Below are 27,412 nucleotides of genomic sequence, written 5' to 3' on the forward strand. Positions count from 1 at the left end.
AAACCCAAGTTGTAGAACATTAATGTTTAAAATCTCTGAACCGTTACATTTCCACTGACAAAATGGGAGATCAAAACTAGATTCATCATTGCATCATTGACTAAAACATTCACATCACTAAAACCTCACTGGCAATAAGCAATAGCGAACAACTCCTCAGGACTCTCGAAGATCCCCTATTGGATATTTTAAGGATGAAGCTTGCTTGTCTTCATGGGTTTGTCAAAGTTGAAGATTGGCGGACGAAAGGAAGATTGAAGGGGGTGAGGAGTCCACAGTGTTTGAAGTTCTAGGAGAGAATGATTATAAGTTGGAGGGAGAGCAATGCGTCCTGATTCCAACACAGTGAGGATATGTGGAGGAGAGAGAATGTCTCAGGAGGGAATTCTGGAAGGAACATGAAAGGAAAGTTCAGTGGAGCAATAGCAACAAAAGCACTGATTAAGCAGTGAGCCATGGAAGTCTGTGATGGGGGAGGGGTTGAAGTTTGAGGATGAGAAAAGGATTACCTGTTAATGACATAAACACATAAGAAATAAGATCAGGAGTAGGCCATTCGGCCCCTTGTGCCTATTCTGGATTCAATCATAACATGGTAGATATCCTACCTCAACCCCACTTTCTCCCTCATCCAGATAGCCCTTAATTCTCATAATGTCCAAAAATCTATCACTCTTAGTCTTGAATATATTGAACAACTGAGCACCCACAACCTTCTGGGATAGAGAATTCCAAAGACTCACAACCCTTTTAGTGAAAAGGCTTCTCCCCATCTCAGTCCAAATTGGTCAAGCCCTTTTTTCCACCTGCTTTTCCTACATTACAACAGTGACTACACTTCAAAAGTACTTCACTGACTGTAAAGTGCCTCAGGACATCCTGATGTCATGAAAGGCAAAATATAAACGTAATACTTTTCTTCTTTCTTTCCTTATGCTGAGACTATGGGCAGGGTTTTCCAGCCCCGCCCTCTGCCAGGATTGTCCAGTTCTGCTGAAAGTCAATGGACTTTTGGCTGGGCCGCTGAATCTCTCATGGTGGGTCCCGACGTGACAGAACCGGAAAATCCCGGCCTATGACTCCTAGTTCTAGACCCTGCATCCGAGTCTAACATCTACCCCGTCAGGCCTATTAAGATTATTACAGATTATTACAGTGCAGAAGAGGCCCTTCGGCCCATCGAGTCTGCACCGACACATGAGAAACACCTGACCTACCTACCTAATCCCATTTACCAGCACTTGGCCCATAGCCTTCAATGTTATGACGTGCCAAGTGTTCATCCAGATACTTTTTAAAGGATGTGGGGCAACCCGCCTCCACCACCCTCCTAGGCAGTGCATTCCAGACTGTCACCACCCTCTGGATAAAAATGGTTTTTCTCACATCCCCCCTAAACCTCCTGCAATCACAATTCATTCTTCTAAAACCAGACAATATACGGTCATTCTCCTCAATCTCTATTAATAGGACAACCCTCTAATCCTAGAAATCAAACTAGTGAACTTCTGTTGCATCCTCTCAAAGACAACTATATGCTTCCTTGGGTCATGATATTTTCTTCAAAGTGCAAGAGCTCAGGTTGCCAATTCTGGTTGGATATATTCCTGGGGGTATTACTCCATGCCCACCTGCCCACTTCAACTGCCCCAACCAGTTAAATAACCATTTTCCCCACCTCCCCCCATCTCCAACATTCTTATAGATAATTGACAAATGTGAAATTAAATGTGGAATTTTTTTAACACGCCTGTGATTTTTCTCAACCAGTGAGTGTCCAAAGGATTCATCTTTAATTCCTGGAGACTCCAGGACAAACCTGGAGGGTTGGCAACCCTAGCAAGGGCAGATATATAAAACACTTTGGATTTTTCTGAACAGGGGCATAGAGTACAAGAGCAAAGAGGTGGGGCTATATTTGTACAAAACAGTTGTTAGTCCACAGTTAGTGCACAGTGTACAGATTTAGATATCCCATTATAGAAGCAACATTAAAGTCACAGAGACTGTAGAGCAAACAGGATTATGCCAAGGAAGGAACCATAGTTATGAGGACATTTGGGATTTTTAATATATTACAGATATTTATATAGACAGTAAATGAGTCATATTGTAATTATACCCTCCTGCCTGTGGTGGCACTGTGATCAGTGTGTGACAAGTTTACATAGGTCATAGGCTTTATAATGGGGAAAAATAAGTGTAAATATGCTGATATACAATTTAATATATGATAGGCAGATATATAATATAGATTCTAATATAAATGCATATTTGCATTGTGTATTTACACTATCTAAACTAAGGGATCTATGGCAGTGAAATAACATTCCGGGAGGAATTTTCTGTTCCCACCAGCAGCAGAGATGGTGGCGCGCGGGGGGAGGGCACTTAATTTGGCGGGAGGCAAAAATCTGTTTTGCGGCGGTGGGGTAAACCGTTGGAATTTTGTTCTCCTGACTTTTAAGGCGGGTTAAAGGCAGGTCGAGCTTCCCGACGAACAATGTCAGGAACCCCATTTGCATTCATTAGCATCTCACACGTTCTCATTAAAAGGCCACTTCACCAGAATTAAGCGCCCCCTCCAAATTAAGTCCCCTGCCAATGAGAATTTAGAACAGTGTTTTACAACTGCATACAAGTAGTGTGCATCTGGCGAGCTTCACCTCTTCCATGACTTTGAGGTGTGTTGATGTTGCTTTCTCCCCCTTGGTTATCTTGCATAAATTCAATCATATTGAATATGGCCATTAGCAAACACTGCACCATGGCTGGAAATGGGCAGGCAAAGGCTGAGGTGGGGGGGGGGAGGTGGCAGGTGGAAGGGTGGAGGGAAGGCTGGACATGGAAGGTAGGTTTACAGGGGAAGGGTGGGGGGAATGTCCAGGAACGGGGGGGGGTGGTGAGGTGAGTGTGTTTGGGGAAAGGCAGAGGTTGGAGGTGGATGGGGTGTCCTGGAGGCTGGGGTCAGTGGCGTCGATGATGGGGTCCTGGAGAGAGAGAACTCAGGGTATTGGTGATAGGAGGGAACAGTCACATTCAGTGGGGGGAGCGGGATGCTGTAGGGTGGCAGGTCCAGGGTGAGAGTTTGGTAGGTGAAGGTCTCATCGTGTGCATCACAAAGGGGGATAAGGCAAGCATCTGGGATAATGGGAGGGGGCAGGGTCAGGGGATACTAATGGGTGTCAGCTCTAAGGGGAGGAAAGGCAAGTGGAAATGGATCGTGATAGTGTCCAGGGTATCGGGGGGTGATCCAAGAGTGACAGAGGGGAGAGGAATGGTAATATTGGATGGGTTAAGTGTGATGGGGAGAAGTTGGTGTGTGACAGGGGGAGGGAAGAAGGTGGTGGAGCAAGTTTGAACGATGACACGCACTATTTTACCAAACTGACACTGACCACGCAGTTAGTCAGTCAGTGAGATCCCTCGAGGTGGGAGAAGGGTCTTTTCGGATGAGTAGAGTTCAAGGTCAGCACACGTGGCCGACTAAAGAGATGTCCTAATAATCATGAGACAGTTAGATGTCAAAGATGCTCAGATGTGTTCTGCTCTCTATGGTGAAGGCCGCATTGCAGCAGGTTTGTTCCCAACTCAAGGGTCTTATAACATCGAGATCCCAGCAAGATGTGGAGCTGCCATTCATTCTGTGCCATTGACCATCAGCTGCAGTCAGAGGCAGGGATGGAGGGAGGGAGGAGGATGACTCCAAGGGTCACAGCTGGTGGACAGCAGCAAACTCCTGACTTCAAACCCACATCCCCCTGGGTGAATGGTCATGGCCGACAAGGGATCAGGCAGTTAGTCTATCTATGCTCCCAAGGCAACTGTCTCTCTAGAGAGTTTTGAGCGTAGTGGAGGCTAGTGAATTAGTGTTTGCATGAGGCTTCTTGCACATGGCTCTCATCACCCTGGTCAAAGAGCAATGTCTCATTACGCATCAATGTGTGAACGGGAGGAACACTGGTCCTCCAAGATGTCTTTTACCTGGAAGGGATGGGGTTGCCATGTCTAGATAGAGGCCAGATGAAGGGCTTAGCACTTGCCTGTTGGCTTTGAGATGGAAGGAAATCTATAAACTTAAAGTATCTCTTCAGTTCATTTACATGTCCACTGAGGTGTCGATGTTGCAGGCTGCAGGAAACCCTGTCTTGGTATTGGTCCTCATCCAGATGAGGAGGAGAGCCCTTTACAGGTTGGCACAAGGCCAGGAGGAGCAAGGGCCTGAGCAACAGGAGGCAGTGGGGCCTCTATAAGATCAAGAGGCTGGTGAACATGGTCCACTGCAATGACAAACATTGGCCCGGCCATGGGTGTATCGCTGACAGTGCTCTTATCTAGAGATGAGCAAGAGGCAATGCCGGAGGTGCCCTTGTGTGTCCCGGGATGTGGTTATTCACATCCATCAGCTTCTCCAGTACGGGCTGCGGCCACAAGGATTCTGGAGGAGGAGGAGCAATGCCTGCACTGAGTGAATGGCTGTCTGGATGCCCTTTAAATATTGCGCCAGGACCTTCAACCCAATGAGGTCATGGTGGGGCGGGTGACTTCCTGCCTGCCCTGGCTATGAGAATCACCGAGCTCCTCGCGGGTGCATAATTAATGAGCTGAAAAGTGAAAGATCGTGCATGTTCACTTGCCCCACTGCCCAGCAGGAATCACACTAATTTTCCCACCCACCACTGGACTTAGTCTCCAGAACAGAAAATACCGCCTTCTGTGTCACATTTCAGAGATCAAAGTGACAACACTTGGAGCCCGCTGACCAAGCACAATTAAGTAATGGAAATATTTAACAGAGCTAATTAGTCTGGTTTTTCTACAAAGATCATTGTTTGAGTACTGGGTAGAGTGTGTTTGCCAACCCTAACTATAGGTTGTAAGACATGATTGCAGCCAAGGTCCAACATTCCACTGCTGTCACTGAAATTACTTAGTGTGTCATTCACATTTACACTACTTATTACACTAAATGTGTCATGACCCATTTATTCATCTTACACCAGTGATGGGCCTGTACACCTACAAGTCACGCAGCTCAAGATGCTTTCTTGTGACATAACTCACATTTGGAAGAGCAGGACCTGTAGCTGTACAGTTGATTGTTTGTGTGGACAAGCTGTGAAAATATTACACACCCTGTGTCACATTTTACAGAAATACAGGTGGTAACACAAGGATCCCATGGCCAAGCAGAATGAAATAATGGAAAGATTTAACAGAGCTAATTAGGTTGTTTTCGTAAAAGAAATCATTACTTTATTATCTCACCTCAGATTTCACAGTACAGCACAGTGTTTGATGGGGAGAGTATAGAGGGAGCTTTAGTCTGTATCTAACCTTGTGCTGTACCTGCCCTGGGAGTGTTTGATGGGGACAGTGTAGAGGGAGATTTAATCTGTATCTAACCCTGTGCTGTACCTGCCCTGGGAGTGTTTGATGGCAAAATGTAAATTATTGCTGTAACCATTTAGGTAAGGTTTGAAACAAAAACAGAATTACCTGGAAAAACTCAGCAGGTCTGGCAGCATCGGTGGAGAAGAAAAAAGTTGACGTTTCGAGTCCTCATGTCCCTTCAACAGAACTGAGTAAAATTAGGAGAGGGATGAAATATAAGCTGGTTTAAGGTGGGGGGGCGGGGGGGGGGGGGGGGGGGGGGGGGGGGGTGTTTGGGTCGGGGGAGAGAAGTGGGGGGGGTGGGGGTGGTATGGTTGTAGGGACAAGCAAGCAGTGATAGGAGCAGATAATCAAAAGATGTCACAGACAAAAGAACAAAGAAGTGTTGAAGGTGATGATATTATCTAAATGAATGTGCTAATTAAGAATGGATGGCAGGACACACAAGGTACAGCTCTAGTGGGGGTGGGGTGGAATAAGACTAACAGGGCATAAAAGGTATAGATTTAAAAATAATGGAAATAGGTGGGAAAAGAAAAATCTATATAAATTATTGGAAAAAACAAAAGGGTGGGGGAAGAAACAGAAAGGGGGTGGGGATGGAGGAGGGAGTTCAAGATCTAAAGTTGTTGAATTCAATATTCAGTCCGGAAGGCTGTAAAGTGCCTAGTCGGAAGATGAGGTGTTGTTCCTCCAGTTTGCGTTGAGCTTCACTAGAACAATGCAGCAAGCTAAGGACAGACAGGTGGGCAAGAGAGCAGGGTGGAGTGTTAAAATGGCAAGTGACAGGGAGGTTTGGGCCATTCTTGCAGACAGACCGAAAGTGTTCTGCAAAGCGGTCGCCCAGTTTCCGTTTTGTCTCTCCAATGTAGAGGAGACCGCAGTGGGAGCAACGAATGCAGTAGATTAAGTTTGGGGAAATGCAAGTGAAATGCTGCTTCACTTGAAAGGAGTGTTTGGGCCCTTGGACGGTGAGGAGAGAGGAAATGAAGGGGCAGGTGTTGCATCTTTTGCGTATGCATGGGGAGGTGCCGTAGGTGGGGGTTGAGGAGTAGGGGGTGATGGAGGAGTGGACCAGGGTGTCCCGGAGGGAACAATCCCTACAGAATGCCGCCGGGGTGGTGAAGGGAAGATGTGTTTGGTGGTGGCATCATGCTGGAGTTGGCGGAAATGGGGGAGGATGATCCTTTGAATGCGGAGGCTGGTGGGGTGATGAGTGAGGACAAGGGGGACCCTATCATGTTTCTGGGAGGGAGGAGAAGGTGTAAGGGCGGATGCGCGGGAGATATGGGCCGGACACGGTTGAGGGCCCTGTCAACGACCGTGGGTGGAAAACCTCGGTTAAGGAAGAAGGAGGACATGTCAGAGGAACTGTTTTTGAAGGTAGCATCATCAGAACAGATGCGACAGAGGTGAAGGAACTGAGAGAATGGGATGGAGTCCTTACAGGAAGCGGGGTGTGAGGAGCTGTAGTCGAGGTAGCTGTGGGAGTCTGTGGGCTTTAATAGATATTGGTAGACAGTCTATCAACAGAAATTGAGACAGAGAGGTCAAGGAAGGGAAGGGAAGTGTCAGAGATGGACCATGTGAAAATGATGGAGGGGTGGAGATTGGAAGCAAAATTAATAAATTTTTCCAGGTCCCGACAAGAGCATGAAGCAGCACTGAAGTAATCATCGATGTACCGGAGAAAGAGTTGTGGGAGGGGGCCAGAGTAGGACTGGAACAAGGAATGTTCCATATACCCCATAAAGAGACAGGCGTAGCTGGGGCCCATGCGGGTACCCATAGCCACACCTTTTATTTGGAGGAGGTGAGGAGGAGTTAAAGGAGAAATTGTTCAGTGTGAGAACAAGTTCAGCCAGATGGAGGAGAGTAGTGGTGGATGGGGATTGTTCGGGCCTCTGTTCGAGAAAGAAGCTAAGGGCCCTCAGACCATCCTGGTGGGGGATGGAGGTGTAGAGGGATTGGACGTCCATGGTGAAGAAGAGGCGATTGGGGCCAGGGAACTGGAAATTGTTGATGTGACGTAAGGTGTCAGAGGAATCACGGATGTAGGTGGGAAGGGACTGGACAAGGGAAGAGAGAATGGAGTCAAGATAACAAGAAATGAGTTCCATGGGGCAGGAACAGGCTGACACGATCGGTCTACCAGGACAGTCCTGTTTGTGGATTTTGGTAAGGTTTGAAATGTGTTTTGTTTCTATAAGCAAAATGCCCCTTTAAAATTGAATATGTAGTTGGTTTAAGACTGGGATCTTGGACCTGATGGCTATAGAAGGTGTGTTCATAATGTGACTAAACAGATTGATTACCAGTCTGTAATACACCTAATGGCAGGTGGTAAGAGTGGGAGAGTTTCTTCGTCAGCCATACTGCAGAAGGCAACAGAAAACCACTGCAGTACTTTCCCAAACATAATCATGGACCAATCCAATGTGAGTCCATGGTCATCAACATGATACCTGAAGGAGGAGGAGCCAGCATAAAGTTTGATCAAATTTCTTCATGATTCAAGGTTAGATTATGATCAATCTTTACAGCATTATCATAAAAGTTTCTAGCCCTTTTGAGGGCTGAAGGGAAGGAACCAGAGGGGTCTCTCATAAAGAGGTGATGGCTCCTATTACGTTCCTCGTAACAGCCAAAGTTTTGATGTAAATGAGAAAGGCCCTTCGTCCCATCTGATCATATCTTTCCTGAATACCCTAGTTATATCTCTATCTTATCCATTCACCCCACACCCCCACCCCCACCCCACCCGCACCCCCACCCCCATTGTCAGAAGAATGTTTGCAGTATCATAGTGTGTTCAGTTATCAGTTGGATACACAAGGCCTGCTAAGAATAAATTCCTTTCTCAAAATATCCAGCAGGGTAATTTGTTTGTTTTTGACACAATTCCTCTAGGAATCTCACGCTAATTTGCAAGTGTGGGAACTGTTTTTATCTAAGATAACAAGATTGTAGCTTTCAAGCCTTCCCACCAGACTTGTTACTCAAAGAGATGTTTTCTTCCATAGAATGGGGGATTGAGCAGAATAAACATTATTCAATAGTTAATGCTGTGTTGATCAATAGGTCAAGTAAAAAGTCGGTAAATGAGATTGAGGGATTTGAGGGTCACTACAAAATTTGGGACCACAGTCACCCAGAAGGGCATGAGCATCAGCTGCATGGGAACATTATCACCTCCAAGTGACTCACCATCTTGACTTGGACATATCCAACCCATTCCTTTATCGTCACTGGGTCAACATCCTGAAATCTCCTCCTAGCAGCACTGTGGAAGCACCTTCACTGTACAGACTGCAGTGGTTCCAAAAGAAAGCCCTCCACCACCTTGTCAAGGTCACTAAGAATTGGGCGATAAATGCCAGCCTGGTCAGTAAAGCTCGCATCCCCAACAATGAACTTTTAAAACAAAAACAAAAATAAAAGTACCTGAAAAAACTCAGCAGGTCTGACAGCATTTGCAGAGAGGATGCTGTCAGACCTGCTGAGTTTTTCCAGGTATTTTTATTTTTGTTTTTGTTTTGGATTTCCAGCATCTGCAGTTTTTTGCTTTTATCTTTGAACTTTTAAAACATATTGAGAAGCCAATTGGAAAGAATATTGGAGTAACAGAAAAGACTGGGATGGGGGATATAATTTTGATGAAGTATTAGGATTGCATTCATTGGAGTACAGAAGCTTAAAGGATGGATGATCTAATAAAGGAGTGCAAAGTTTTAAGAGGGCAAATTGAAAATTATTTTTGCTCATCAGTAACAAGGAAGGGACTTGTGGATTAATAGAGGAAGTATAAAGGGAGAGTTTAGGAGTTTCCCTTTCATGCAAAGGGTTATTAGAAAGTGGAATGCTTTACCACAGGTGACAAAACAGAGAATGACTTAAAGAAAAAGTACTGAAGGGTACAAGGATGAAGCAGGGAAATGGAGTAGAAAGCGAAGACCACAATCTCTTACGTCTACCTGAGGAAACAAGCAGGGCCTTGGTTTAATGTCTCAAAAAAGATAGCACGTCTGACAGTGCAGCATTCCCTCAGTCCTACGCTGGGAGTGGCAGCCTGGATTATGTGCTCAAGTTGCAGTTAAGTCTCCATGTAGAGTGAGAAACAGGATGAGAGAACATCGGGATTCACCTGTATGCAGCTTCCCAAAGATGCCACAGGTTGCATGTACATTGCCTTGCATTCTTCCTATAACAGGCCAGACATTTTTATCAATTGAAGAAGAGATTCTGCTCCCTTGAAATTTCAATTCTGGAACACTCCATCCTCTCCCTACGTGATGAACTTTCACAGCACGAAAATCACCATCGACAACAGGATGCGCAGGAATTGTAGGGGTCCTTTTAGATAAAACATTCAGCTCTTTAAATAATCCCAACTGCATTATTGATGCCAGTGCAAACCAATTGGAGACCTGTGCCAGTTCCTGCCCACCATATTGGAACGTTAGAATGGCTAGTTAGCAACCACTAAATGGGCCAAATTTTTGGTCCAAAGTTTTAACAAAATTGTGAAAGGTTTCTTCAAAGTCCCGTTTTAATAAAACACGGAGTCAATTGAACACGATGAAGGATCTTTAGATCGAGACCAGCCTGACCTGATGACTTTTCCACATGAAACTGCAACTTTTCCCAAATTCCACAGATTATTATAGGTCCAGTAATATATTTAACAAATGTGGCTGCAAACTGATGAGCTTTTCTTTTGAATTGTTTTACGCTTGCCTTGCTCTGACCTAAAGTCTATCAACTTAGAAGGCCTGGAGCTCTAATAATGAGGCTTCAGTTCTCTGAAGTCTGCCCTTGGAATTCATTCACCACATTTTATGCACATTAAACTCAGACCTCCTACTATTCCAACCCTTTGTTTTATTTTACAATTCACTGACTGGGTTGTCATTATTTGGGCCTCTGGAGGTGGGCGAGATTTTTGGTGAGGAATTTAAGACTGGGGCACAGGGTCAATATCAACCCCTCCTGAGCATTGCACAGTTGTGAGTTCAGATCAGTCCATGTGGTACCCAGAAGGTGGGATCTTCCTCTGTCAAAAATTGCAGACATTAACCCTTTACAGACACTGCAGCACAAATTCAACCCACTGGATACAGAGTAAAGCTCCCTCTACATTGTCGCCATCAAACACTCCCAAGGACAGGTACAGCACAGAGTTAGATACAGAGTAAAGCTCCCTCTACACTGTCCCCATCAAACACTCCCAGGACAGTTTCAGCACAAGGTTAGATACAGTGTAAAGCTCCCTCTACACTGTCCCCATCGAACACTCCCAGGACAGCTATAGCGCAGGGTTAGATACAGAATAAAGCTCCCTCTACACTGTCCCCATCAAACACTCCCAGGACAGGTACAGCACAAGGTTAGATTCAGAGTAAAGCTCCCTCTACACTGTCCCCATCAAACACTCCCGGGACAGGTACAGCACGGGGTTAGATACAGAGTAAAGCTCCCTCTACATTGTCCCCATCAAACACTCCCAGAACAGGTACAGCACTGGGTTAGATACAGAGTAAAGCTCCTCTACACTGTCCCCATCAAACACTCCCAGGGTAGGTACAGCACGGGGTTAGATACAGCGTAAAGCGCCCTCTACATTGTCCCCATTAAACACTCCCAGGACAGGCACAGCATAGGGTTACATACAAAGCTCTCCCTAAACTGTGCAACAATTCAACTCAGTTGCAACTTCAGAAGAACATCCTCTATTGCACCCATGTGAAATTTTCAATTTCCAACGTAATCTATCCACGTGGCCTTTCTGAATGAAATTTCCCAATCAGTTACTCCCAAAAGAAGGGTGATTCTATAGTGTGAGCACACCAAGAGCTGGGTAGAAACTACTTAGTTTGGCTTATCAATAGATTAAAACACAGCTGCTTTGTTGTGCAACCGGAGGTTAGTAATGTTCGTGGAACTACATTCCAAATTAATGGTCAGTATAGTAATGCAAGTTAAGAAATCTTTAAAAAGCACCGGATCCATGCTAAATCTTTATAAAATACTGATGAGGTCTCAGCTGGAATATTGACTTCAATTCTGGGCACTGCATTTTAGGAAGGATGAGGAGATTTATTCAGGATCAGAGCTGAGGGACTTCAGAAATATTGAGAGATCTAGGGTAGTTCTCCTTAGAACAGAAATAGGTAAAGGGAGATTTAAAATTATGAGGGGTTTTGATAGAATAAGTATGGAGAAGCTTTATTCACTTGCGGGAGGATCAGTAGTAGATTTAAAGTAATTACGAAAAGAGCTCAGAGGAGATGAGGAGAATTATTTTTATGGAGTTGTTGTGATCTTGAGTGTACTACCTCAAAGGACAGTGGAAGCAGATTCACTAGGGAATTGGATAAATGTTTGAAAAGGATTAATTTGAGGGGTACGGGGAAAGAACAGGGGGTGGTGGGACCCATTGAAAAGCTTCTTTAAAGAACTGGCCACCCACTATTTTTCACGTGTCGGTGCAGACTCAATGGCCGAAGGGTCTCTTCTGCACTGTGTGATTCTGTGATTCTGTGAATGACCTCCTTCAGCATGTATGGATCTATCTGGTGTCTCTCACTGCATCATATCAATTCACTGAGCTCTTCCTCAGCTTTGTTCAAGATACTGAAAATTCTCAGTGTGAAATCCAATATGCCCGTTAGATATTCAAGTTATATTAAGAAACTCTAGTTCTAGTGACTGCAAAAAATTCATAGTCGACATTGATCAACTTAGTGCGAACATCTTAGAATAGCAACAATATTAATGATTCTCTGACTACCACGGAAGGATTTTAAAATATGCACCACTTGCTCTTAAATTAGTTTTGCCTCTCCACATTAACTCAGAATATTTTTATTTTACAGCCTCTTCGAGAATGGAGCGTGTTTTGCCATCATACACAATACAGATGACAGAGGGCGTCACAGAATCGTACAGCGCAGGAGGCTGTTCAGTCCATCGTGCCTGTGCCAGCTCTTGGTAAAAAAGCTATCCAATCAGTCACAATCATCCTGCACATTCCCCCATAACCCTGCAATTCTTTTTCTTTGACTCTCTATCTCTGAAAATTCCTATTGAATCTGCTTCCACCAGCCTGTCAGACAGCGCATTCCAGATCACAACAACTCGCTGCATTTTTAAAAATCACCTCGTTTCACCCTTGGTTCTTTTGCCAATTATCTTAAATCTGTATTCGTTGGTTACTGACCCTCCTGCTGGTGGAAGCAGTGGCCAGGCAGCACATTGAACAGGTTCCTGCACACCAGGGATTTGGATGAGTAAGAATTAGGGTTTGAAAGTCCTCCAGGATTGACGTGGAGTCTCTAGGAATTCAAGATTAATCTCCAGTTACTGGGAGCAATTCCCAGGGAGGAAAATCATAAAGATATTAAGAAAGTGCTCTTTTTCATCTTTTTTGAATTGTTTTATTTATTAGACATAAGAATATTGGAGATGGAGAAAATGATTGCTTGTTTAGGGGAGGCAGCTGGTGGTAGATCATGCGATGAAACCTCCAAGAATATTCCAAGAACTCCAAGAATTTTAGGAGAACAGCAACACATGCACTCAAACGCCACCACCTGGAAGTTCCCCTCCAAGCCACTCACCATCCTGACTTGGAAATATATCGCCATTCCTTCACTGTCGCTGGGTCAAAATCTTGGAACTCCTTCCCTAACTGCAGAGTGGGTGTACCTACACCACACGGACTGCAGCGGTTCAAGAAGGCAGCTCACCACCATCCTCTCCAGAGTCACCATCACCAGAACCAAGGAACGTAAATATAAGATAGTCACTAATAAATTCAATAGGAAATTCAGGAGAAACTTCTTTACTGTGGAATTCACTGCCACATGGAAGTCAAGCAAGTTGAGGTCACATAGATGCGTTTAAGGGGAAGCTAGATAAATAGAGGGAGAAAGGAACAAAAGATTATGCTGTATATGAAGAGGGGTGGAAGGAGACTCAAGTGGAGCATAAATAGACCAGCTAGGGGAGACCTGTTTCCAAGCTGTAAAATTCGATATACAACAGGAACTTTTCAACGATGGAGTAATAAAACATTGGGATAAGTTACCAAGGAAAGACATAAATTGAGACAGTATAAATGGGGTCAAAAGGAAATTTAAGGTGTGTGCAGGGAGAAGAGATTTAACAATTTGAGGAGTGATTCATGGGATCCACTTACAAAGTGCTTGGGCTGAAAAGCTCATGGCCCCATCTCTGCCCTGTGTTCTCTGAGGACTGACAGCTGCTTAATCCTACATTTATCCTTATACTGAGAACACAGGTCAGTCAGGCTCGATTGAACTTTAATCATTTGGGCTTAATTAACTGTAACTGTTCATAATGTAACCATTTGGGACTAACTAATTATTTAGGCCTAATTAACTGGTACAGACAAATTAACAGCTTGGTCCTAATTTAACCATTTGGGCCTAATTTACTTTTTGGGCCTAATTAACTATTACAGCCCATAACTGTTTGGGCCTAATTAACTGCTTGGTCCTAACTTAGCCACTTATTGGGCCTAATTTACTGTTTGAGCCTAAAGGGCTTCATGATTGCCTATAAAGCAACAGTGAATTCTTTGTTCTTGAAGCCCTTTGGGATATGTGCCTGAGAAATCGGGACAAGTCATGAGTTATAGAGTTGATCTTCAGACAGCTTTTCTTAGAAACATTTAACTTTATTTACAAGACAGCAGCAGGAGCAGCAACTATACGTGTGCATCAAACTCCATAGCTAAAGAAGAACTCTCTCGTAGAGGTTCCCCACGCTGTTAACACTTTGGCTACACAGATCATGTGATCTTACAACAGAATTATTCTTAAAACTACACTAAAATATAACTTTTTTGCACATTTTTTATTTACTAGGATATTTATCTCATGACATTACAATATTTACACAGGTCATATTAGGTGATTTCAACTTCCCAACAGTAATTGGGAGAGACATAGTGTTAAGGGTTTGGATGGAGTGGATTTCTTGATATATGTACAGGAGAAATTTTTAGGTCAATATGTAGAGGGTCCAACAAGGGATGGCGCAGTGCTGGACCTAATTTTGGGGAATGAAGCCGGACAGGTGGCTGAGGTGGTGGTGGGGGAGCATTTTAGTGATAGCGACCACAACATGGTACAATTTAAGTTTGTTATGGACAAAGAAATAGACAAGTTGCAAAAGAATGTTTTGGATTGGGGGAGAGTGGATTTTAGTAAAGTAAGGCAGGATCTGGCCAAGATAGACTGGGAACAGCTACTTGTGGGGAAATCTACAGAAGAGCAGTAGAGGGCATTCAAAAAGGAAATGGGGAAGGTACAGGCTCAGTATGTTCCCTCTAGGGTGATAGGAAGGAGTAACAAGCCCAGAGAACCATGGATGACCAGAGATATTCAGGATATGATGAGAAGGAAAAGAGAGGCTTTTAGCAGATACAAGGGGAGCAAATCAACGGAGGCATTAATGGAGTACAGACAGTGCAGGGTGGAGCTTAAGAAAGCAATTAGGAGAGCAAAGAGGGGAGATGAGAAAGCTCTGGCTGGTAAAAGCAGGGAAAATCCCAAGATATTCTATAAGTATATCAATGGGAAGAGGATAACCAGGGAAAGAGTAGGACCCACAAGGGACCAAGGGGGCTATCTATGGGCGGAGCCAGAGGACATCGGTAGAGTATTAAATGAATACTTCACATCCATCTTCACCAAAAAGAATGAGGATGAAGGTATGGAACTCAGGGAGAGAGACTGCAAGGTTCTTAAGCAAATTGATATAGGGAGTGACATGGTATTGGAGGTGTTGGCAGGCTTAAAAATGGACAAATCTCCAGGTCCGTATGATTTGTGTCCCAGGCTGCTGAGGGAAGCAAGGGAGGAGATCGCAGGGGCTCTGACCCAAATTTTTTATTCCTCTCTGGCCACGGGGGAGGTGCCAGAGGACTGGAGAACAGCTAATACGGTTCTGCTATTTAAGAAGGGTTGTAGAGATAAGCCAGGGAACTACAGACCAGTGAGTCTCACGTCAGTGGTAGAGCATATTGGAGAAAATTCTGAAGGAGAGAATCTATCTCCACTTGGAGATGCAAGGTTTGATCAGGGATAGTCAGCATGGCTTTGTCAGAGGGAGGTCATACCTAATAAATTTGATTGAATTTTTTGAGGATGTGACCAGGTGTGTAGATGAGGGTAGTGCAGTTGACGTAGTTTATATGGAATTCAGCAAAGCCTTTGACAAGGTTCCACATGGGAGACTTATAAAGAAGGCAAACGCACATGGGATACAGGGTAATTTGATAAGGTGGATTCAAAATTGGCTTAGTTGTAGGAGACAGAGGGTGATGATAGAAGGATGCTTTAGTGACTGGAAGCCAGTGTCCAGTGGAGTACCACAGGGATCTGGGATGGGTCCCCTGTTATTCGTCATTTAGATAAACAACATAGATGACTATGTGGGGGGTAGGATTAGTAAGTTTGAGGATGACACAAAGATTGGCCAGGTGGTTAACAGTGAGGTTGAGTGTCTAGGGCTACAGGAAGATACAGATGGGATGGTCAAATGGGCAGATAAGTAGCAGATGGAATTTAATCCTGAAAAGTGTGAGGTGACACATTTTGGAAGGAGTAATTTGACAAGGAAGTGTTCAATGAATGGCATGACACTGGGAAGTTCTGAGGAACAAAGAGACCTTGGCGTGTGTGCCCATAGATCTCTGAACGCGGAGGGGCATGTTAGTGGGATGGTGAAAAAGGCATATGGGACACTTGCCTTTATCAATCAAGGCATAGATTACAAAAGTAGGGAGGTGATGTTGGTGTTGTATAGAACCTTGGTGAGGCCACAGCTGGAGTACTGTGTGCAGTTCTGATCGCCACATTATAGGAAGGTTGCGATTGCACTGGAGGGGGTGCAGAGGAGATTCACCAGGATGTTGCCTGGGATGAAACATTTAAGTTATGAAGAGAGGTTGGATAGACTTGGGTTGTTTTCTTTGGAGCAGAGAAGACTGAGGGGCGACCTGATCGAGGTGTACAAGATTATGAGGGGCATGGATAGGGAGCAGCTGTTCCCCTTAGCTGAAGGGTCAGTCACGAGGGGACACAAGTTCAAGGTGAGGCACAGGAGATTTAGTGGGGATGTGAGGAAAAACTTTTTTACCCAGAGGGTGGTGACGGTCTGGAATGCACTGCCTGGGAGGGTGGTGGGGAGGTGGGTTGCCTCACATCCTTTAAAAAGTACCTGGATGAGCACTTGGCACATCATAACATTCAAGGCTAATGGCCAAATGCTGGTAAATGGGATTAGGTAGGTAGGTCAGGTGTTTCTCACATACCGGTGCAAACTCGATGGGCCGAAGGGTCTCTTCTGCTCTGTGATTCTGATTCATGAAATTTACAAGTTCAGTCTTTCAGGTGGATTCCTGATCTGTGTGGAACGTCAAAGCTCCACAACTTCGGATTCTTTTGTAGGAAACACATTTTCTGGAACCACATTAACATCAGGCACCTCATTAGCCACTGGCAGTTCGGTGTTGTCCACTCCAACAGAGACATCAGGCATATCTGTCCTTGGCTGAGCAACTTCAATAGGAACCATAGGTTCAGAGATGGTTACAAGTGGAACATTGTTTTGTTGGGGTGTCTCTCTTTTTCTTAAAAGATCCACATGCTTACAGGTGATCTGGCCCTCCACTTCCAAATGGTACGACAATGGTCCAGTCACAGAACTTACTTTACCAGGTAACCACTTCGATCCTCCATCAAAATTCTTTACATACACTGTTTCTCCAGCAGTAAATTGCTGCTCATGACTATGCAAGTCATAAGTCGCTTTTGGTTCCCTTGACTATTCTCCACCTTCCCCTCGAAATTGGGAAATATCAGGCTTAGTTTTGTCTGAAGACAGCGCCTCATCAGTAACTCTGCACCTTATTTCTATGTGTCTTCTTTTTAACCACAGAATTTAGTCTCGATCTTTTTTTTGACTTCACTATCGGCCAGACTTCTTTCAAGTGAAATCTCAGCTTGCCTGAGTTCAGTAGATGAGCTGCCCTTGACTTCATTATCTATTCGCATCTTGGAAAGATCTTCGACTTTTCCTTTCAAAGCCTCCTTAGCTTCATTCAGTTGATTCTTCAGCTCTTCTGTCTCCTTCTTGTGACTGTTGGCTTTCTCCTGGAAACTTGAACATTGCTGCGTCTTCTCTGCCAACTGGATCTTCAGTTTGTTCAGAGTGCTGCTTAGTCCTACATTTATCCTTATACTGAGAACACAGGTCAGTCAGGCTCGATTGAACTTTAATCATTTAAATCCTTCCTGTTTCTCTTCATAATTTTCCAGAGGCACAAACTTTGACCTGAGGGGATTTTGTAGTGTGTGAAGGTCTTTCAACAGGTTTTCCTTTTCTTTGTGAAACTCACTCGCTTCATTTTGAATTCTGTCATTCAGCAGAGCCTCCTTGGGTTGCTTCTGTTGTTCCTCCATGTTGTTGTTTAAGACAGTCTTCATTTCTTCAAGATGTTGAATCCTCACACACTCCTTTTTCATCCTGTTGCAGTCCTTGAACTCTCCAGGCTAGTACTATGCCTTGTTCCTTTTTCAAGACATGAACTCTTCTAGCTTCCTTTTGAAAACTCACTGGCCAATCAAGGTAATTTCCCTTAACCAATTTTGACCTAGAAGGCTTGGTCCTCTCCCTTCTAATACCATTGCTGGTAGCTGTGCCATCTATAATGAACAGTTGCTCTGGTGATATCTACTACTTGGATTTCTTCACCTTTTCAATTTGGCAGATGTTTGTTCCAAATTTAATTGTTGATCACCTTTATTTAAATATCTGAAAGTGTGTTCTTCAATTACAGTGGTAGAAGCACCTGCATCCACTTCCATTTTGAAGGGTTTACTATTCACTTGCACTGTAACAAATATTGGCTCTGTCTTCCCAACTTTCATGTTGAATAATGAATAAATGTCAGAACTGGTTGTTTCTGGCTCTTCCACATTATAGGCTTCATTGGATTTCATTTGCCTTTGGAGGCCTGTTTAAATCTCGCTTTGCAATGTCTCATTATGTGTCCATTTCTGTGACAAAAATAACATTCTACTGTTTTATATTGCCAATCGCTAGAAGTCTGATTGTTTCCACATGGATGAAAGTTATTTTCAGTTTAGTTGCTAAGCTATTTCCTCTCAGTTTTGGGTTAGCGGGGGCTGTTTCCCGCTTCGCGGCAGAGTTCTGGCTTTTCATGCCACTTTTGACTGTCTGTTCCTACCTGACCAGGACAACGGTGCCATTTTGTGCCCCTTGAATTGCTTGTGAATCCCTTACAGCACTTTCCATCCCCAACGCTATTTCTAACGCTTTCTTAAAATCAAGATTCACTTCAGCCAGCAATCTTCACTGACTAGTGTCTTCTTGCACACCACATACTAAACGATCTCTGAGCATGTCATTCAGGGTTTCATTGAAATCACAATATTCCGTTAGTTATTTTAATTTTGCCACGTAGATAGCAATTGTCTCCCTGGGGTTCTATTCTGTGAATTGAACCTGAACCTCTGCATTGTGACTGAGGGCTTGGGTTAAAAATGCCCCTTAGCGAGGTCTACTAATTCACTGAATGTCTTTGAATCTGGGGCACTGGGGGCCATCAAGCTTTGAATTAAACTGTAGGTCTTGCTCCCACAAATACTTAGGAGAATTGCTCTCCTCTTTTCCTCCCCTGTGATTTTGTTTACTTGAAAAAAAAAACGCAAGACATTATATATTGAGATCAATCATCTGTGGCTGGCTCAAAGGGATAAATTCTGCCAAACTGCGGCATTTTGGATGAGTATTAGTATATCTTCTTTTATTTTTAACAAACTTCGATACTCGCTGGGCGAGGTACAAGATTGAATCTGATTTATCTCATCGCCAGTTTGTTATAGAGTTGACCTTCAGACAACTTTTCTTAGTGGAAACATTTAATTTTATTTACAAGACAGCAGCAACAACTACATGTGTGCAACAAGCTCCATAACTAAAGAAGAACTCTCACGTAGAGGTTCCCTGCGCTGCTAACACAGATCATATGATCTTACAACACAGGATTATTCTTAAAGCTACCATCCTACATTTCCCAAAACTATAATTACTACAACATGGTAACAATGACAGGGCCTACAGCTGCTTTCCAAGTTAAGTAAGATAAAAGCCCTGGCTTAATGAGGCCATTAAGATCCCAAGAACAGCACCAAAAAGGGATGGAATTAAGGTGCGGCACCTACGGCAGGCCAAGTCAAACAGGAGGACATGATACCATTCGTCAATGCTCAAATCATAGAACCAGAGGGAAGCAGCCAATTCTTCTCCATTATGGTTGGTTTTGATCAGCTGAGGAGTTGAGGGGGGAAGTGTGGGAGGGTGGTATGCAGCGTTCAAGGGAACGGAACGTTCTTGGTGTCCTGAGGCCTCAAGAATTCTCGATCGGGTTCTGGCTGTGAGATGGAGTTCAATGTCGACAAGTGTGAGATCGTCCACTTTGGACCTTAAAATGGTAGAATTAGGGTTTGTTCTAAATGATGAAAAGCTAGAAACAGTGGAGGTCCAAAGAGACTCAGGGCAGGATTTTCCACTCAGCATGCGGGCACACGCCTGATACACCCGGGCGTGAAATTGCGCTATATGATATCGGGGCGAGCGTCCTGACGTCATTGCGCACTTTCGCGATATTTCGGTCGGCGGACACACACGAGAGTTGGCAACGCGCCCGGCGACAATTTAAAGATCTATTAATGCCATTCATCAATGAATTAACTGCTATTTTTCACTGCCTGTCCAATGTTACAGGAGGCAGGCAGACGAATCGGCCAGGCCGCCTTTGGGTTTTTGAGGAAACCTCATCCAGTGGCAGGATGAGGTTTCTGATATTAATTTTTAAAAATGCTCGGGCAGAATTTTTATCATCGACATGTTTAGGTGAGTGATTCTTACAGGTGGAAATTTTTTCCCGGATATTAAAATCTTTATTTAAGGGTTTAAAATTCTTCAGTTCCCTGAGGCTGCTCTCTGCCTTCAGAGAGATTTCATTGTGCGCTCCACCGTGCCCACGCCCGCGCTGACTTCAGTGCCTGCCCTCCTCCCGCCCCCACCCAGGCAGCGCTGAGCATTTCAGCGGGCGTTTAACGCAATTAACGCTCAGCCAGCATGAAATCACAGCCCGGGGCCAATCATGGGCAACGGGCCATTTCCCAGCCACTCCTCAGCCTGCCCACCATGCCCGCCCTACAACCTCAAAATCTTGCTCTTGGAGATTGATGCACATAAATTGTTGAAATGTTATGAACAAGCACAGAAATTAATCAAAAAGACTAATGGGAATGCTGGCCTTTCTACCTAGAGGACTACAATATAAGGATGCAGAAGTCATACTTCAGCTATACAAAGCCCTGAGTAGATCACCATTCTGGGCACCCCAATTAGGAAGGATATATTGGCCTTGGAGGGTGTACACAGTGGATTTATCAGAATGATACCTCGACTTGCAAAGGTTAAATTACAAAGATAGATTACACAAACTAGGGTAGCATTTCCTGGAATTTACAAGGTTAAATGATCATTTGTTTACAAGACGTTAAGGGCACAGATAGAACTGATAGAGTGAAACTATTTTCACTGCTGGGGAGTTGAGGACTAGGAGGCAGAGCCTAAAAATGAGAGCCAGACGTTTCAAGAGTGAAATTAGGAAACACTTCTTCACACAAACAATGGTAGAAGTTTGAAACTTCTCTTCCGTAAACTACAGCTGATATTAGGCCAATTGTTAGTTTTAAATCTGCAGTTATTAAAATTTGTTAACCAACGGTATCAAGGGATATGGGACAAAGGTGAGTATATGGAATTTGGTCATAGATCAGCCATGATGTCATTGAATGGCAGAACAAGCTTGAGGTGCTAAATGGCCTCCTCCCGCTCCTAAGTTCCTGGATCTGTTATGGTTACATTGAGCACAACTTCAAATAAAAGGGATGATTTGTTCTTAATTCTGACTCATGCCAGCAGACCGCAAAACTGAAAAGCATTCCAGAGATCTTCAGAGGGAGACATGGACAGTAAGCTATACTTAGGTCTGGATTTTAATACTGGCTCCTGCCAGCACTCCTGTTGAAATTATTAACCAAAATCTCAAAACAATGCCTATTATCCTGCATCAACACATGGGGGAGAGAAGAGATGGCAAAGAGAGATAGAAATGGAAGCTAAGACAACAATTCACTAATGATCTAATTGGTAAGTGCATTACTGTGTGTGATACAAAATTATTCAGACATCCTGAATCAAATCCATCACTGGTACTGAGTTACACAGAATACACAACACAGAAACAGGCCAAAACAGAAACAGAATTACCTGGAAAAACTCAGCAGGTCTGGCAGCAACGGCGGAGAAGAAAAGAGTTGACGTTTCGAGTCCTCATGACCCTTCGACAGAACTTGAGTGAGTCCAAGAAAGGGGTGAAATATAAGCTGGTTTAAGGTGTGTGTGTGTGTGTGTGTGTGTGTGTGTGTGGGGTGGGGGGGGGGGATTGGGGGGGTGGTTTGGGTGGCGGGAGAGAGAGAGAAGTGGAGGGGGTTGGTGTGGTTGTAGGGACAAACAAGCAGTAATAGAAGCAGATCATCAAAAGATGTCACAAACAACAGAACAAAAGAATACATAGGTGTTAAAGTTGGTGATGTTATCTAAACGAATGTGCTAATTAAGAATGGATGGTAGGGCACTCAAGGTATAGCTCTAGTGGGGGTGGGGGGAGCATAACAGATTTAAAAATATTTAAAAATAATGGAAATAGGTGGGAAAAGAAAAATCTATATAATTTATTGGAAAAAAACAAAAGGAAGGGGGAAACAGAAAGGGGGTGGGGATGGAGGAGGGAGCTCAAGACCTAAAGTTGTTGAATTCAATATTCAGTCCGGAAGGCTGTAAAGTGCCTAGTCGGAAGATGAGGTGTTGTTCCTCCAGTTTGCGTTGGGCTTCACTGGAACAATGCAGCAAGCCAAGGACAGACATGTGGGCAAGAGAGCAGGGTGAAGTGTTAAAATGGCAAGCGACAGGGAGGTTTGGGTCATTCTTGCGGACAGACCGCAGGTGTTCTGCAAAGCGATCGCCCAGTTTCCGTTTGGTCTCTCCAATGTAGAGGAGACCACATTGGGAGCAACGAATGCAGTAGACTAAGTTGGGGGAAATGCAAGTGAAATGCTGCTTCACTTGAAAGGAGTGTTTGGGCCCTTGGACAGTGAGGAGAGAGGAAGTGAAGGGGCAGGTGTTGCATCTTTTGCGTGGGTATGGGGTGGTGCCATAGGAGGGGTTTGAGGAGTAGGGAGTGATGGAGGAGTGGACTAGGGTGTCCCGGAGGGAACGATCCCTACGGAATGCCGATAGGGGGGGGTGAAGGAAAGATGTGTTTGGTGGTGGCATCATGCTGGAGTTGGTGGAAATGGCGGAGGATGATCCTTTGAATGCGGAGGCTGGTGGGGTGATAAGTGAGGACAAGGGGGACCCTATCATGTTTCTGGGAGGGAGGAGAAGGCGTGAGGGCGGATGCGCTCATTGTAATGGCTGTGGGTTTGGGAAGCATTATTGTTGGGGGTAAGGAAAGCTAAGCAGAACCAGAAACAGACCAGTCAGGCCAACAAGTCTATTTGTACTCCAAATTTTTGTTTTGCTCCTTCATAGGATGTGACTAGCCCAGCATTTATTGCTCATCCCTAGTTGCCCTTGAGAAGGTGGTGGTGAGCTGCCTTCTTGAGCCACTGTAGTCCCTGTGGCGTGGGTACACCCACAGTTTTGTTAGGGAGGGAGTTCCAGGATTTTGACCCAGCGACAGTGAAGGAACGATGATATTTTTCCAAGTCAGGATGGTAAGTGACTTGGAGGGGGACTTCCAGGTGGTGGTGTTCTCATGCGTCTGCTGCCCTTGTCCTTCGAGATGGTAGTGGCCGTGGGTTTGGGAAGCATTATTGTTGGGGGTAAGGAAAGCTAAGCAGAACCAGAAAACACATAAAACAAAGGAAAAGCTCCATTGTAACCCAATGTATACCTGGGATGAAAGGCGGAAATTGGTGGGGAGTGGTGCAGGGGAAATTGCAAAGAATATTGGAGAAAATTATAGAATTATAAAACAAAAGGAGGCCATTCAGACCATTCTCTCTATGCTGGCTTTATGCAAAAGCAACCAAGTTAGTCCCAGCCCTTTTTAAGGTGCGGCTGTTAATAAAAAGGTGGGGCCACTTTAAAGGCAAGAGATTGGAGAAGTGAATAAGAGTGTGGTGCAGATGCTGAGTGTTTTCTTTTTACATCATGAGGGGGTTTAATTTTAACCAAACCCACAGCTTTTACGTCCTGCTCAACATTCTCCGCTGACCTCGATAGGGAGTAAAATCAGACAGGATGCAAAACCAGCATTCTACCCAATCCCATCAGTCTTCTGAAGGTTGCAATGCTAAACCTGTTTCAAACCTTGGTTAGACCACACTCAGAGTACTGCATGTAGTTTTGGTCGCCATATTATAAAAATGATATAGAGGCACAGGAGAGGGTGCAGAGAAGATTTACAAGGATGATACCAGTAATGTGTGGGTATACAGGTCAGGAAAGGATTGACAGGCTGAGTCTCTTTTCTCTTGAAAGAAAGAAGATTGAGGGGTGACCAATACGGGTCTTTAAAATTATGATAGGCTTTGATACAGGGAGAATGTTTCCTCTTGTAGGGAGAGGCCATCAATATAAGGTAGTCATTAATAAAGCCAATAACGAATCCAGAAGGAAATTCTTTACCAAAAGAGTAGTGAGAATGTGGAAGTCGCTACCAAAGGGAGTGGTTAGAGCGAGTAATATAACATTTAAGAGAAAACTAGCCAAGCATATGAAGGAGGAGAGAAGGGTTAAAATGGGAGGTTTAGTTGAAAAAAGATAGGAGACTCAAGTAGAGCATAAACACCTACATGGACTGTTTGGGCTGAATGGCCTGTTTCTGTGCCATATATCTGACATAATCCTATATAAATTGCTTTCACCTGGGTAAGCCTGATTGGACAAGCTATAGCCCAGGTTAAGGAGCAGATGGGTACTGAGATGCTGCTCCCTCCAGTGGCCTGGGTGGTAACTGCATCTCATCAAATCAGAAGGTCAAATCCATTACTGATATCAATCAGTGTGGCAGTAGGGGATGCTACAATAGACCTCAATCTCCCATGCAAATTAATGAGTGTTAGTGTTCCTGAGGTCAGTGTCAATCGGTCAGCTGTGGTTCAGTGGATAGCATTCTCACCTCTCACGAGGTTGAGTGCTCAGGCTCCACTCTAGAGGCTTGACAAGATTGCTATCACTATAGAATATGAAGCGAGTGCTGGAGGTGCTGTCTTTCAGTTGTGATATTGAACTAGCAGCTCTCTTTGTGGATCTCAAAGATCCTCTGGTGCTCTTCAGTGCAGCTGTTTTCCCCTGGTATAAAATCCCTCAAGCAACTGAAAAAAGCAGATTATCTGGTCTTCATCTCATTGCTGTATGTGGGAGTTCACTGTGCGAAAATTGGCATCCATGATTCTGATATTACAAAAGTGGCTACAGTTCAGAAATATTTCATTTTCTAGAATACCCCTGTGACCTTGTCCCTTCTTATCTCCGTAATCTGCTCCAGCTCCACTATCCTCTGAGATATCTGTGCTCCTCGAATTTTGGCCTCTTGTGCATCCCCAATTTTATTTGCTCCACCACTGGTGCTTTCAGCTCTGGAAAACTCACCCTACAGCCCTCCATTTCTCTACCTCACTTTCCTTCTTTAAGACACTTCTTAAGGGGAGTCAATGAGTAGTGGTACTGTCGCTGGACCAGTAATCCAGAGACACAGGGTAATGCTCTGGGGACCCGGGTTTGAATCCCTCCATGACAGATGGTGGAATTTGAGTTCAATAAAAATCTGGAATTAAAAATCTAATGATGACCATGAAACCATTGTTGATCATTGTAAAAACCCATCTGGCTTAGGGAAAGAAATCTACTGTCCTTCCCTGGTCTGGCCTACATGTGACTCCAGACCCACAGCAATGTGGTGTGGTTGACTCTTAAATGTCCTCTAAACAAGGGCAATTTGGGGTGGACAATAAATGCTGGCCTAGCCAGCGATGCCCACATCCCATGAATGAATATATAAAAAAAAAACCTCTTCGACAAAGTTTTTGGTCATCTGACCTAACATCTCCTAATGTGGCTCATGATAATACTCATTACATTAAAAATGCTAACTAAATATAAATTGTTGTTGTAAAGAGTTTTGGGGCATCCTGAGGCCAGGTTAAGGCACTATATAAATGCAAGTTCTTTCTGATTGCAATTCAGCAGCCCCACTGGGAACTTACAAGGAGGAATATCAGGGGGTTGAGACACTGGGTCGGGAATGGGTCAAGTTCATCAGTGAAATTCACAAAGACCAATAGCCACTGGCACTGACTGTCTCGCTCAGCTCTGGAGAATTTCCAGGTGGGTGAGGTAATGATCCCAGCAAGTCTTGGCCCCATCGAGAGGGAAGGTAGCAAAATGAGGCAAGAAAATCATAAAATGGTCACTGTAATAATTGGAATATTCAGATGGAATACATCCAATAATAATCAAAGAAACAAAGGTAGGAATATTGGGAGCCATGGTTGAAATACTTTTTAGCTCATTAAATGTGAGGCAAGAACCAGATGATAGGAAAACAGCTATGGTTTAAATTTTTTTTATTAAAGGTCAGACAACCTGCAGTCTTAACTGGTATAATGGAAAAAGCATGGAAGGAAATAGCTCCAGCTAACAGGAGCAAAGGTGGTGTTTGCATGCCAGGATGGGTTTAGGAACATAGGTCAAGCCAAGAAAAAACTTCATATTCCAACTCCTAGCGGTTGTGATACATGGTGACTTTCATTAAATAGTTGCTGAGGTGAAGGACAAGAAACTTGGGGTTAATTGGATAGCTCTACCCCACAGTGGGCTGAATGACCTCCTCCAGTGAAACTGGGAGTTGTTGGGATTGGATAATTGATTGGATTTCAATACTTTGAAATAAGAGAGTAAGGATCAATAGCTATCAGTCTGAACCAAGTAGATGTTGAGAGGCTGTTTCCCCCGGCTGGAATGTAATGAAGGCCTAGAACTTGTCATAGTCTCAGGATTACGGGTCAGCTATTTAGGACTGAGATGGGGAGAAATTTCTTCACTCAGAGGGTTGTGTATCTTTGGCATTCTCTACTCGAGAGAACAGTGGATTCTAAGTTATTGAGTATATGTAAGACAGAGGGGCTTAGATTTTTGGCTGCTAAAATTGAGGGAATTAAGGGATATGGAGATCGTACGGGATGATAGACTTAAGGCAGAAGATCAGGCATGGTCTTATTGAACAGCAGACCAGGCTTGAGGGGTTGAATGTCCTAATTCTGCTCCTATTTCTCATGTTTTTATACCTACAAATTTTAGCCTCAGACTTCTGCTATGTAAACTCCTAGCAGATGCCCTGTGACACATCATTATATCTTCCTATTCTTTCTCCCCCATCTGTCTGTATAGTTTCCCCTGAAATGAATCTAGACTGTTCACCTCAATTATTCCCTGTGGTAGTGAGTTCCACATTCTTACCACTCTTTGAGTGAAGATGTTTCTCCTGAATTTCCTAGTGGATTTATTCATGAATATCTCATATTTCTGGTCTTCCTCAGACCTTCTCCATGCCTCCACATCCTTTTCATAATATGGTGACCAGATATGTTCACAGCATTTAAGTGTGGTTTAACAAAGATTCCATATATAAGATTATCAGACCTCCACCGCTTTTCAATTATGTCCCTCTAGAAAGGTAGCACATTGCACTCTGCTTTTTTTAACTTGTCAAACGGCATCTCTTTGTTTAGTGATTTGTCCTTCTGCATATTAATATCGTTTATACCCTTTATCTGTCCAGTTGATTTCAGGCATGATACTTGGCGCTGGTTTATCTTTA

General features: G+C 44.1%; 1 protein-coding gene across 1 annotated transcript in view; it reads right to left on the minus strand.

Moving 5' to 3' along the window:
* yjefn3 (YjeF N-terminal domain containing 3) overlaps positions 1 to 27,412 on the minus strand; it is a 124,441-nt gene that overhangs the window by 15,661 nt on the left and 81,368 nt on the right. The window lies entirely within an intron of this gene.

This window comes from Carcharodon carcharias, chromosome 14 (assembly GCF_017639515.1).
Source record: "Carcharodon carcharias isolate sCarCar2 chromosome 14, sCarCar2.pri, whole genome shotgun sequence".
Classification (NCBI taxonomy): Eukaryota; Metazoa; Chordata; class Chondrichthyes; order Lamniformes; family Lamnidae; genus Carcharodon; species Carcharodon carcharias.